Below are 14716 nucleotides of genomic sequence, written 5' to 3'. Positions count from 1 at the left end.
TCATTTGTAAGCGTGTAGGGAAATTCCTTTCAACAAATGTATCACTGTAGGTGGTATGCAACTTTGTGCCAGAGACTGTACGGATAGCCGTATATTCACAGTCAAAAATTCTTTAGCAAACAAAGAGAAAATTACTCTATAAATAATCGTTTCCTTTAGCTTGAGTTTAAAATCTTTGTCTTAAGCCTTACAGGATATGCCAAGCAGCTACCCCACACTTTACCTCATCTTTTCTTCCCCACAGTCACTGAACACTTCCACCTCAGTCACCAAAATGGTGATTCTCAGAGCAACTCCTTCTCCCTGGCTTTTCATATTTTTATTGAAAATCCAGATTTTAATGGGAAAACAATGAAGAGATTTGTTGCAGAAATAAGATGTAGCAATCAGAAGGCTGCCATGAAAAATCTGAGCTGTCAAGAGAGCTCCAAGACCACACTACAACAGCTAGCCTGACAGAGTATGTAGGAAATAGAGAAGACTAACAATTCAACAAAATATATTGAGACTCCATGACATTGCAGAGTATCATCTGCAGGTTGTGGTCAAAGGGTTAAGAAAAGGGAGTGGAGGGAAGGAGGTGAAAAGGAAAAAGATATATGAAATAAATATTCAATTGTGTTCAGAGTTGTATCAGGTTTGGCAAGGCAACAGCTGTGCTCTACCCTCCATTACACAGTTTCCTGCCCATGCAACTCCCAGAATCTAACCAGTTGCCTTTTTTGGCTATAATCAGGCAGGACACAGAGGCAGTATGCTTCAGCTAAATTCAGTTTCATCATTTCCTGAGGAATCCTAAGTAACCAGCCATCTGAAGCATCCTACATTACACTGAAACATATTCCTCACTTCCTTACTGTTGAGTACATGCATTCAATACACCTTGGAGATTTATTCTGAGATAAAGACTAATTCTTTTTGGATAAGAAATATGTAAGACCACAAGAAATCTTTCAAGGGATATCCCCAGCCAGTTCTAGATCTAAAGAGAACTAAGGAAAGAAGATAGCTACAGAGAGGTTAATCAAACCCCTATTCATCCTGTGGGACGAGAACCCCTGAATTATGTCACACACAGCAAGACTGTGTTCTTCAGCTACTAAGGGATCATTCTATAGCACCTACCCCTTTTTATTCCCAGGACTGAAAACAACAACTATCACAGGGAGAAAGAACCTAACATGGCTATTCTAAAATCTCACTAGACACTAAGTTTTTTATGCCAGTACTACTAAATAGTGAGGAGATTCAAAGATGGTCTGTACCTCCAACTTCAAAGAGACTTGAAAATTGCCCTATTGCATGGCAGCAGCAAACAGTTTTATTCTCACCATCTCAAACTAGTTTTCATGTGCTCCACAAGAGAAGAATCCTCAGGTACCAGGACTAAAAAACTGGAGGATCACACTAAGATAACATGGTATTAGTGCTATTCTCAAGGCTGACTTCTAACCCACAGGGCCTCTAAACTAGCAATACCACAAACCAACCGTTAATTTGCCTTCTCCACAAGAACAGTACCAGAGGAATCAGATTCAGCAAGTTCCATCTCATGGGCTCCAAAACTTAGCTTCCTAACTTATGCTGCATTTCACTGGACATTTCTAAAAGCCCCTTAAGTGGTCAAGGAAGTAAGTCCAGTAAGCCCTTGCAGCCTTACAGCAACTCGCAATGAATGCAAGTCACTACCATTTCAGGAACAAATTAGGAAGCAATTTGTTTGCCTAGCAGTTTGCATTTTGGGTGTAGATAATTATGTGGGGCAAGGACATTTATCTTTACATGGCTATTGCGCAACTGTCAGATGAGAATACCGTTAACAATATTCTTTTTGAAGCAACACCAGTCTATAGGTAAGAAGACAGAAATAAAAAAAAAAAAGGCCATCCTTGTTTTGAGTTTAAATGCCTCCTTCCTAGTATTGTTTCCAAAAATGAAATACTACAGTCACTTCCCTGTTAACCTAGTATGCTCCCTTATTGTGGTTTGTAGCAGTCTGAGAAGAGGCTGGTCAAAGGCTGTTTGTTTTCCATTATTTCAGGTGCCAAAAGACATTCTTTTGCCATTTTACTAACGACATAATTGCCACAAAGATGCCATACAGTTACAGATGGAGGCAAAACAATCTCTACAGTCATGAATAGGACAGGACCAAGACACGATTAATATGTAGTCCAACCTTAAAAAAAAAAAATTTCAAGAACCCTTTACATATGTATTTCCCTGCAGATTCTTTTGAGATGAATAAATTAAACACTGGCTTTAAGATGCCATGCATTCCCTTCGAACTAGGCAGAACTACCCAAAACCCTCATTTGAATACAATCATATGGACAGAAGTTTGCCTTAGCCTCCGACAATTTCATAGCCTTAAGGCTTGAATTATGAGACACTTCACACACTCCTCTCCTTGAAGTATCAAGTGCTTCCCAGAAGTCTGCCAACAAACACCTTGTCTGGCTTGGAAAGGTCTAAAAGCTACCTCTGCTATAAGGTTCCTTCCTTTAGATTACAGTGTTTTGCAACTGCTAAAAACATAGAACATTATCTGTTTGCAATTTAATTTTCCAGAACTATTTCTATTATTCTGCCCCCCCCCCCCCCCCCAACGTTTACTCTGTCAGCAGCCACAGAAATGTTTCTGGGACTGAGCCGCTGCTCAGTAAGATGAGCTTGGGCTATGCTAAACTATCGAGGTAACAGTTGGAAGTAGAAATAGAATTAATATATTCAGAGAGCATTAATGGCAACAGTTAAAGCATCACACTTACTAACAAGTATTAGAGCACTAGCTAGGCAAGGAAAGCACTACTAGTTTATCTGAAGTGCCACTAAAGTAGGGATCCCCACACTGTTCTTTTTAGGCTTCAGCCTCGTTATAAGCAAAGATGCATTATTACATTGGCATAGACAGCTTTAATCACAAACCATTTCCCTGCTTTAATGAATTATGAGACGTTCGTGAAATACTGGGCTATAGTGAACATAAAATAGCCAGATACACGTACTGTATACTTACTGATTCAGATCACCATTTCAGAACTTTGCTATAAGACTGAGCCTGCGTGAAAAGGGACATATGTGGGTAATTACTAAAAGTTTTCTTCTGCTTTATATCCACCAGTAAGGCACTGTTATAAAAACTTTCTGTGATTTCACATGAAATGATCCCCCAATATGGTTTGTCTAGTGGCCTTTATACTAGCAGTACAAGAGGAACTACCCTAAAGATCAGGGTGACAAAAAGAATGAACAATAAATAGCAAATACATTTAGACTAGAACAAGCTAATTCCCTTTGCTTATACAGTTCACATTTTAAAAGTATTTCAGGAACACAGTTCCCATGCCGTTTTCCAAACTGGCTTACCTTTAGCGGGTTGTGAGAAAATGGCATACAAGACAAAAAGTCCTTTCACAGAGGAAAAGGAACGTACACTGTTTCTACAGGCAAGACAAGACTTTTACGCTAGAAAATTACAGCACTACTGGTCACTTACAGTTCTATTTCAGTTACAAATAAATTGTCCTCAGTGAAGAAACTTGATCCTTTGTTAATACACAGCATTTAAAAAATAATCTGACTTTGAGAAGCAGCTAATGATTCAAACTAAGTTTGGTCAGTAACATTCATATGATGGGAATCCTTGCTAAGCATGCAATCTGAACAGCTAATACATGCTTTATTTTTGCAAACTCAACTATTTCATTCTCCCCAGCCAGCTGAATAGTTCATCAAATCAACAGAAACAGTTGCATTAAGTACAGATAGAAAGCACAGTAAGTAGACTTTAGTGGCCAGACTGCCTACAGTGACCACAAACTGACAACATTAAAAAAAAAACCTAACCCACCAACCACCCCCCCTATAATTTCCTTGTATTCACTAAGAAACTGTTCAGATCTCATCTGTTTAGGACATACTAGGCTGACACTTTACAGCTCCACGTGCCAGGATGTTTATGGGAAAGAAAACTGTGAAGTTTGTTAGCACAAACTGCTCCAATTTGTAAGTCACAGCTACATAAAAACTGAAGTCTGAATTGCTAAGGGTGAGAACTGAATTGCAGGGGGGAGGGAGAGAGGAAGGGAAGGGAAAAAGCTGGCAGGAAGCTGAACTGATGGACTGGTTTTATCTGCCTGTTTCTCAAGTTCAGTATATTGTGACACACCAGTGCCTGATGCTTCAGACTGAACTCAATCATGAATTTCAGTTATCCCACTAAAGAATATAACATCAGGCAAGTTCATGAGCCTGCAATTAATACTCCCTCACAGACAGCCCCCTGAAGCTGAAGGCATTCAGCTACACTTACCCTTTTTTTTTTTTTTTTCAGAATGCCGTGCTGCCACGCAGACTCATTTCTTCTAGTTCAGCTTTATTTGGGATTCATAATTATTGCTATTAGGCTTACTGTAGTTCACTGCTTTCCTCTCTAGTCACAGTCTGACGCACACAATACATTGTTGAAAGATTTATTTCACAACTGGAATGCAGATTGCTGGCAATTATTGTTGCATATTCAGTTTGACTGTAGTGCTGCCCAGACTTGCCAGCTACCATGTTTATTACTGTAAGTTAAACTCAAGGTAGAGCACTAAAGTGCCTTCTCTGTATGCACAGGGCTCCAAGAATCAAGAAGAAGGAAACTACTTATCTAATGTATAAATGATACCTGTATTACACAAAACCAACCTACTGACCAGACTACATGTAAGACAGAAGAAAGAAGTTGAAGGGAATTCTGTATCTTCCAGGTGGCCTAAAGCTACCTGGCATGTATCCTCAAAACAACGAACACGGAATAAACGTTTCTCAGTTTCTGTGTGTCCAGCTGTCAAGCACCACTTTCTGGTATGTATGAAGCAGCACTTGCATATTCTACTGTCACAGCTGACACAGGAGGTTTGCTCTGTGAAACTGGCATTTTCCATGGCAAAATGCAAAGGCCACAAAGCCGTATACAAGAAAGACACTGTCCTTACATGGCATTTAGTAGCCACCTTTTCTCTCCACTGGGTTCAAATGAAAGGCAAGATTGGGAGAACAGAAGCTACAAGCACAGCACATGTAGATGTAACACAAATTAATGCTAATCTGAAGAGGCTAGTTTTGGGTACCAAACAGTGAAAACGTGATAGCGCAGGCTTCACCACCAGCTATACAAGCACAGAAATTATCTTGGGCAACTGCGCTGCATACCATAAAGAAATTAACCACTGTCATGGGCAAATACAGCTAGGCATAGCTTTCCTAAGTTAATGCTAGGGAGGGTATGCTTGCCCCTGTTTTAATTGCACCTTCTCAGTTCAGCGAGACACAAAGACACATTACCACATACATGGCACCAATAAAGTTAATCAGGTCTATGAAGGCTATGCACATTGTTTAAACACACCAAACACTGGTTTAGGGAGGGGGAGGGTAGCCTTCTGTTGATTGCAAGTCCAGTCTTTAGCATGACAAAGCTAAGCTGGCTGCCACCCAACCCCATTCACTTTGAATAAATATTCAAAGTTTACAATCCTGCATAATACACTTTCTGCAACTGTTGTTTCTCATTAGTGCTCGTACAGTACATGCCTTCTCAGCAGAGGAGAGAATTCGTCTTCCAGAGACAGTGTGCCCACAAGGAAAACATTCCAGGGGGAGAACACATTCTTCGTGACCACTCAGCAAAGTAATCCCACTTAAGGAGACAGCTGTAGTTCAGAAAACTGCAGCCCATCCCTGCTGTTCAAGCTGTTTTGCTGGAAGACTTGTTTTCAGGAGGCATAAGGGACTGCAAAAGTTCCGATCAGGCATGCAGAATTCCCTAGGGACAGTGCATGAGGGAGAGAGAAAAGTTTCAGCCTGTCCTTGTTATCTCAGGGTCACTTTTCATTCCTTCCCCAATATTCTGATTTAAGACTAAAAAGTTATCTGCCAAGAACTCTCTGGGGCACTGAAGTTTAAGGCAGTTCTTCCACTACACAATACTATATCAGTTAGCACTGCCTATCATCTTTGTCAACTCCAGGTTTCATTTCATCACAAGAGGGAACAAGGTATAAAACAAATACACCTAACAAATATACCTAAATACAGAGAAGAAAAATACGGTTCTGGTTCACTCTCAAGACAAATATTTAGCATGCATGTGGCTAAGATAAAGTCATCTTACAGGAGCAATTATTCTTGCTTACATTAACTGAGAACTTGCTTTGATCTCAGCATCAGTACTACTAATTAATTTTCTTCCAGCTCATATTGAAAAGAACCAAGAATCAGTGCAAATACATCTGGCAAACCATTTTTAAAAAGATTATTCTTACATTGCAGCAGCTATGACCATGTACAACCAGCCTTCTGCTGTATCTCATATTTTTATTCTTGTTTCAAATATTTCTGCTCCACCATTCACAGCAGCTACAGGGATGGTAGGCAAAAACCCTGGCAGAGAAGTCTACCACCTTTACAGGGTCCAAGTTTGATTCTCAACTCTTCTAGCTATACACAGGGATTCATTAACAGGACCTGCCTCTGTTTATGGAGGTGATCTTGGAGGCGGGGGGCAGGAGGAAAGTGACTCTTTCTGGACATGAGAACAGCAACAACTCCTACACTGAAAGAAAAACTACATAGCCTTAAGCTCCAGGATATATAAGGAGGCCAGGCTGAAAACAACCTCACAGAGCATAAATATTAAGATGGTCTGAAAAAACTCTTGAAACATCCCAATTACAACATTTCCCTATTGCGTTCAAGGTCTTGCACAGCTTTGTGGCTCCTTACTTAGCTATCCATTATAACCAATGTCCTAGAGAAAGCCTCCAGTGCAGCAGAGCGCACAAGGAATGCTTGCCTGGTCGTTACACCTCAGCCTCATGCTCATTTTCTGGTTAGCTTGTTCCTTTCCTGACCTATGCTTTCTTCCCTAAATGTCAAATATATCAATCTTTAAAAAGGAACAGCATTAGGCATCTCTTATTTTAGAATTCACCCAACCATGCCCTCCTGTCTGGATCTCCCAAAGCACTGATTTTTGCTTTAAAGGAGAAGAAAGGACTCATCTTTAAACCTGAAATGAGTAAAAGCAAGGGCACTTGAAGTAGGAACCTAGTCCGAACTGTTACAATCATGGCTATATGGCATATAAAATTTTCTGTTCTGGCACTACCAGAAAAGACGTTTTTGGAAGAAAAGAAAATTATCCCGTTTTCTGACAGGAGACTGACGTACTACGACATTCCACAGTCCCAATAAGAAAAGGCAAATATGATTTGGAAGTTTCCAACAAAGTTTTGCTTTCTGGCGTAGCAGGATAAAAAACAACATGAGGAAACACTGACCATAGAGTAGCAGAACTGTTTCATGTGTTTCCACTATAGTTAACAACATTCTCCACAACCATATATGCTACAGTGCTGTGGTGGTGAGACACTGGAAGAGGTTGCCCAGAGAAGTTGTGGATGCTTCCTCCCTGGAAGTGGTCGAGGTCGGGTTAGATGGGGCTTTGAGCAACGTGATGTAGTGGAAGATGTCCCTGTCTATGGCGGGGGGGTGGAACTAGATGTTCTTTAAGGTCCCTTCCAACCCAAACCCACCTATGATTCTGATCTTCTTCTTCTTATCTATATGAGCAAGAGCTGAACCATTACTGCAGTGGTACTTTTTCCTGACAGAATTGGTATAATAGAGTGTGGTAATATTTATCAGTCAAATCTACACCAAGTTTTTAGAGCATTAAAGAACTAAAATCTACCAAAATCTAATAGCTCTCCCCATTAAGAAAAAACTTAGAATTTGCCATGTAAAAAGATTAACTCCCACTATGTCGAGGAAGAAGATACACTGATTATGCACACGTATATGCCAGCGCTATGCAGACAATATGTAGATACTTAATTTTTAGAAGTTTGTCTAATAAATTGGCAATCTCTTTTTTAAAGAAAAATTATGACTAATACATCTTTCTCACCACATTTGTGTGTTCTCATTTTACATTTCCCATCATATACTGCATTAAGCTGCAAGCTCAAGTTCATCTACACAAAACTTGGACTTGGGAAGGGCCATTAAAACAATTCAGAATAATTTACTGTATATGAAAGGTCAAAGACTTTAGTATCTGCTATAAACATTCATACTGCAATATAACCCAGACGATAAAAGCTAAATGAACTGGTTTAAGTCTCAAATCTTAATTCACAGTTTAAAGAGTTTTTGTGCCTGTGGAGAAATCTTATTTTGTACTTACGCACCTCTAAGAAAATTCCCTTTGTCAGTAAGCAGACACATCCATTTGAAACACGACAGTTTCACATATCCAATTACTTAATTATTGTAAACAGTGTACCATATGCCTGTATCCATACTCCCATATCCATTTATTTAAACAATTCTGTAAAGCCTGAATACATTTTACTTGATGTCAAAAAGAGGTAAAAACATCTCTATCTCTGAACAACAGAAATAAAGACATCTGAACAGCACCTATGAAGAAGAAAATATATTAAGTGGTATTCTGCTAAAAAAAAAATTCTATTAATACAAAAAAAATTGGTTTTCTCGGACTACTGCAGATGCATTTACAAGCGTAAAGTAACTGTCTAAAAAACAATTTTAGTTATCTGCAGTCAGCAATTTATGAATTAAATTGCCTGTTTCTGGATACCTTCATCTCAAATCCACCCCTTCTGATCTGTTCCACTAATTGAACACAGTGAAAAACACAGCCACCCACCACCCCAAACATACAAAAAATGGAATAAAAAAACACCAAAAGAAAAATGTCAATACCTTCCCCTGTATTTTAAACTATGAGTGACGTGGCCAAAACAGAAGCCAGAGAGCATTTTTCTTCATCTACATAAAAAACACTGTCAAAAGTCAGTTTACCTCATCAACCAGCTAGTTCCAAGTGCTTAGCCAGAAACTTTCTCATCCAGTTCATTAGCTTGACTTCAGATTTACATTCAGTATTTGTTACCAACTTCTTACATTTAAGCATCTTCTATTTCTTCGAATATGCCTAAGTCCTAAGATAGACTATCAATTTCAGAAAAAGAAACACTATGAATGAAAATTAATTTGTACTCACACTTTTCTCAAAATAATTGATTTCATTGATTCAGAGCAGAGCAAGACTGGAATCTCTTGCACTAAATGGCAAGCAGTCCTACAGTGTTACAGTCACTGCCAAAAAGAGCTTACTGACTAAAAATTTACCTACAAACTGATACAACAGTTGTTTTAAATCATATTTGGAAAAAAGACAGAAGCAACTGAAATTAAATTTTTTTATTGAAATTTTGCTCTAGGTTCAATTCAGTGTTTCCATTTTTTTTTTTTTCCTTGGATATTTAAACCAACTCTAAGTACATCAGTGAAACTAGCTGGATCGAGTCCTGGCCACAGCCAACTTTAACCAAAGTCAAATCTACTGCACCTCCAAAGTTGATTAAAAGAGCCTAAATTCAAGTGAACTGGTGAAGTCTGGACCTTAAAATACAGATGAATGTACTCTCATCACTACAAACAATAAAAAGGGAAGTAAACTATTATAAGAGCATGCTTGAAATCTTAGATTTTAAACCGGAAGCTACCCAACAGGAGGAAAAAAAAAAAAAAAAAAATCTGACTGCACAGGACTGTCAAAGTTGAGCTGTAAAATTCCTCTAAACCTCTTTTCTTACAAGTTTGAATGCCAACTTTGCTTTCATTCAAATCAGAACTCCAGTTCTGTGTTGAGGCATATATCACAATGGATTTCCTGCCAAGACTCATTAAAATGGTAGTTCTTGATGAATACAAGTATTCATCAGTTAAGGAGACCTTATGATACAGATTTCCAAGTTAAATTTCCTTCAACATATATTAAAGATTAGCTTGAGTTTACTGAAATCACTCATCCATGTGGTTTTATTTACTACTCTCAGTAGAGTCAGCATACATGCATTAGGAGAAATTTAAATTTCTAGCCATGAAGACAAGCAAAATCCAAACCCTATGTACAAAACTCTGGAGGCATAAATTTCATTAAGAGGTCATGGAGTCAAACCACAGTATGCAGAGTTGTATTTCATTATACCTCTCTGCATCCAACAGCAATACATTCGTAATACTTCTATAAGAAATAATTTGCAATAGACAAGTATGCTAGATCAATTTTACAGTTTCCACTTTGCCATGTTTAAAAAGGACATGACAGTACTAGCTCCCAAAGTGAAATCAATCCCAGTTCTCTCACTGGAAAATTGCAGATACAACTATTTCTTTAGACTTTTTAGGATGCTCAGAAAGGCAACATACTGTGCTGAACAGTAACAGGCCAAAGGGCCATTAACTGAGGGCAGGGACTACTCCATTATGCTGAACATGACTGGGTTGGAGTGAGGTCAGATGTTAAGCCACTACAGTACCCTAGGATTGCAAGACGAATCAGTGTTGAGATTATTACTCCAAGTACTCGGAACAAGTTCTCACAGCCACTAAAGAAAAAAGTGAAGAGGACAAACCATAATGAAGATGAACTTGTAAATTGATGCATTTCATTTAGTTGGACAACACCCATTTGCATTAGCTTCCAGGGCAGAAGTTGCATTTGTGTTTTTGTCTCATCATACTGTATTTAAATCAGGTTGCTAGCTTCCATCTCTTTCTACACTAGGAAACTCAATTAGAACCATGGTGTGCCTAAACTGAAAAGAAATTTAAGGTACAAGGTCACCAAGCCACCATTAAGTTAGAGCAATTGCCAGCAAAAACAATGCCGCTGTAGGCAATCCTATGCTATTATAGTTTTGTTCCAACCCACAGAAGACTTAACATCAGGCACACAATTTCTCTACTTAACATGCAAACAGCTGTGCCTCAATTATAAACTAAGACAACAAAGACTAATAAGATATTTATATGAGAAATCAAAGATAAAAATGGATGTTAGAGGGCACTGAGTGCATTACTGAGTCAAACAAGCAAAGCTGTATTAAATCTTACACTCAGGATTAAAGTTTTGGACACCTTTTAGTAGATGTGCACACTAATTCTGGGCCTCTAAAATACACTTTAGTCAGTTAGCTTCAGCATGTTACCCAATAACCTGAAGCTACCAGGCAAGAAAGCAGATGTAGTACACAGGTGTGGGGGATAAGACAGCCTTAACTTCGACTTCCTCTTTCAGTAAACCTTGCATTAACCAGATGGGTTCCTGTACCTCCAGTGGGTCCACTTACAATCTCACCCTGTTACAGTCACACCAATTCATAAGTGACATAAATCTGGGCAAGACACGGGCCTAGGGATGGAGGTAGAAGCAGAAGATTCAGCAGAATCAGCTCAGAAATCATCAGCAGAATCAGCTCAGAAATCACAATACCTATGACACGTGCTGTCCCCGTCTATTCAGTATCCTGGAGATTAACAGAACAAAACCTGAATTTTTGGGTATAGACAAACTACTTAATCTCCCAGTACAACTGAAGTATATTTTCATGTAGCTAGTAGCCAAGCCAATATACATACACTCCCTTGTACCTGCATGTGAATACTCTGACAAGAGGACTAACCTGTGAGTTATGACTTACAAACATTTAGCACATTATTTTTAAAGACCTGCCAAGATAACAGTGGTTCGAGTTTTCCGGATAGTTTGTTGCAGTGGTAAACGTAAGTCACAGCATTTGTAGTAGAAGTATTTGCAGTGCCAAGTACTGTGGCAAAGAGATTTAAGCACCTGTGGCATCTGACTCCACCAGACAGTTTTCAATTTAAACATGAGTATTAGAGCTACCAACTGCTACACAGTTTAAACACTCTCCAATATTTTTCATAATACCAAAATAATGTGTTGGACAACACAGATTATTTCAGCCTCCTGAGAAATTCTTCTAACCTCTTTCCTACAACTTTACTAGACAAGTAAATTTTTTATTATTATTATTACTGATTCATTACTGATTCACTTAAAAGATTATGGTGTAGCTCTCAAAACCTATTTGTCGTCTTAAAATGTTCTGAAGTATATCAAAAATCCACCTAGAGGAAATAATGAAAAAAGCTTACTCTTTCTTTTTCTCTTTAGATGAAAATATCACCCTGGCCATTTTTTTTTTCTTACAGGAATAACTTGAAAGAAGAAAAAAAAAAAAAATCCCGGAACCATGGTGGGAATATCCTAACAATCTATGCAAACAAAGTCCATTAAAAGGCTTTCAGTTTCTACACCCATTCTTCTGGGACAAACAGAACCTGACTATTTAGTGTTCCTGTTTATACAGAAGCAGCCACATGCTACCCAGCAGAGCAAACTTTGAGGTCGAAGTCTCTTCTCCAGAGAACTTCCAAAGTCAGATCTTGGCTATACAAGTCAAGCATCGAAGAGATGACACCATATTACAAAAAGAACCACATAACTCACCAGCTTGGTGCTGGTCATACTCACTTTGATTCCAGGTCAATAAATATGAGAAGTTCAGACACCTGTTTCTATCCACTACTAGCAATTTTGCACCTACCTTAGAGTTACTGAAAATTCTGCCTGTCCACTTCCAGAAAGACAGTGCACACAGTATGAGTAAGTGCAACAAATAAAGCTATCAAGGAGAACACGTCGATTTAAACAGTTCTGCTTGACATGGAGCTTCACGGAACTGTTGTGTGACTTCACTCTAGTTATTTTTACAAGGTCAGATTAGCAGCACAATCTTGTGTTCATACAATTTTGGCAATTGCGATTAACAACTTCAAAACTCTTTTGTGCTAAAGGCAGATCCACTTAACATTTATCAGTTGCTTCCCCCTCATTACAACTTTCTAGTTAACAAAAATATTTGCTTATCTCATTTAAACTTTGGGAGAGAGCGCTACAGTTGCGGACAGCACATCTATGAGTCAATAAATATCTGCACCATGATTTGCCATTTTCACTGGAATGCCACGGTAAGTGAACTCAGTCACATTGTTACCTAGTGACTAACTGCAAAAGCATCTTTACAGAAGCAGTAACTGATTAGAGCGCTGTTACTTTGGAGTTAAAACTTTACCATATCTAGGCTTATGGACAGGAGATGTATACGAGAGTTAAGGATGTGTAATTCAATCTTTCAAGCCATGGTTCGACAGCCTCCATGCAAATTAACCTACTTTTTTTATAGTGTAGGGCAGAGGTACAGTAATCATAGTCTGCAGGCCAACGTCCATCTACTACAGTATCTCTTCAAGTTTGAAGCACAAATTTCTTATGCATTACTTGAGAGATTACTCTGTTTAGGACAGACCTGCTCACTTAGAAAAAAAGCTTAGGTTCTTAGTCTGTTCTGATGGAGTGTGGGTCAGGAAATCATGACATAGGATATAGAAGAAAAACCTATGGAAGAAGAAAGATGAAGCGCACAGTGTTTCAAGAGGAAAAAAAGGAGGAAGGAAAGGAACTGCAAGGAGGAAAAAAGAAAGGAATTTAACAGCCACTGTGAGAAGAGCTTCCCGACCAATGCAGTTTACTTCTGAAAAAAATCCACTTTATTACCAGAAGAATATTATCGCTTTAAAATTCATTTCACCCTATGTTTAGGCAAATCCTTATTAAGCCCACTGGGTACACACCACGCTCGGGGGCTATGAAACTTGTTACTTTCCACACCCACTGGAGACAGGTTGGTTACAATATCACTGAAAGCCGGAGAACTTTTCCTACTCGGTTGGAGGTGATGCCTGAAAGCACAAGCTATCTGCAAGAGTTTTTCCTGCAAGCTTCATCTTGCCCTGTCACTCCCTCCTCCCTCTCTCCTGGCTTCACTGTACAGACCAAACCGAACGAGGAAGTCGAGATCTGAGGGCGGAAGCCAAGCCCACTGCAATGTCTGCAGGATTGTCAGCCTCTGACTCAGGCTACAGCCCTGACAGCTGCCAAACGGTCCTATTTTCCCCGACCCGTTACTTCCAAAGGACGGACACTTAAAATCGGCGGGGGGGGGGGGGGGGGGGGGGGGGGGGGGGGAAGGGGGGAGACGCACCGGAGGGAGGGGAGAGAGGACGGTCCGGTGAAAAAGAGCGCGAATAACGCCACCCCACCTCCGAGGTCAGTTAGCAGGGCGTGGGGGGAGGAGAGAGGCAACTCCCTGGGCATAATGCAACCCCGCGGCACACACGCCCCCGGAGGAGAGGGGGACGGGGAGCACCCCAGGCACGGCGGGTCGGTGCCCAGCCGGGCTGCCTCCCGCCCGGCTCCGCGGGGAAGGCGGAGGAGAGCAGCGGGAGAGCGGCACCTCCTCGCCCGGCCGGACAAAGAGGCGCGAAACCCGCGAGGGGGAGAAGCGCGGCGCCAAGGGGGGGAGGGGGGGGGGAGCCAAACCGGGGCCACCCGCGCCCACCGCCCCACCCGACCGGCTTCACCTGAGCCCGGCTACAGCGGAGGGAGGAAAACGCCGCGGCGGCGGCTGCGCTCCTCGCGGCGAGAGAGTGGCGTCCTCACGCTGCCGGCTCCTCCCGCAGGCACCGCGACCGCCTCCCGCTCACCGGCACTGCCAGGCGCCCGGCCGGGAGGAGCCGCCGCGGCCCAGCAACGCCGCCGACCCCGCCCCCGCCGCTCCTCCCCCGCGGCACGCCAGCCAATGGCGGCGCCGGCTGCGGAGAGCTGACGGCCGCCACCGCCAATAGGAGCCGGCCGCAGGGCGGAGGCGAGCGGTTAAGGAAGGGGGCGGTGCCGTCGCGCCCTCTGCCGTTAGGACGCCCGAGC

At 41.0% G+C, this 14716-nt stretch overlaps 1 protein-coding gene across 1 annotated transcript in view; it reads right to left on the bottom strand.

Annotated features, from left to right (window-relative positions):
- MYH9 (myosin heavy chain 9) overlaps window positions 1-14442 on the bottom strand; it is a 73038-nt gene extending 58596 nt beyond the window's left edge. Inside the window, exon 1 of the mRNA XM_075727658.1 lies at window positions 14374-14442. The gene's annotated coding sequence lies outside the window, so the exon portion shown is untranslated. The remainder of the gene's footprint in view (window positions 1-14373) is intronic.
- Window positions 14443-14716: the final 274 nt, after the last annotated feature.

This window comes from Pelecanus crispus, chromosome 1, assembly GCF_030463565.1.
Source record: "Pelecanus crispus isolate bPelCri1 chromosome 1, bPelCri1.pri, whole genome shotgun sequence".
NCBI lineage: Eukaryota > Metazoa > Chordata > Aves > Pelecaniformes > Pelecanidae > Pelecanus > Pelecanus crispus.
Note: the sequence above shows the minus strand (reverse complement) of the source record. Positions and strands in the feature narration are given on the sequence as shown.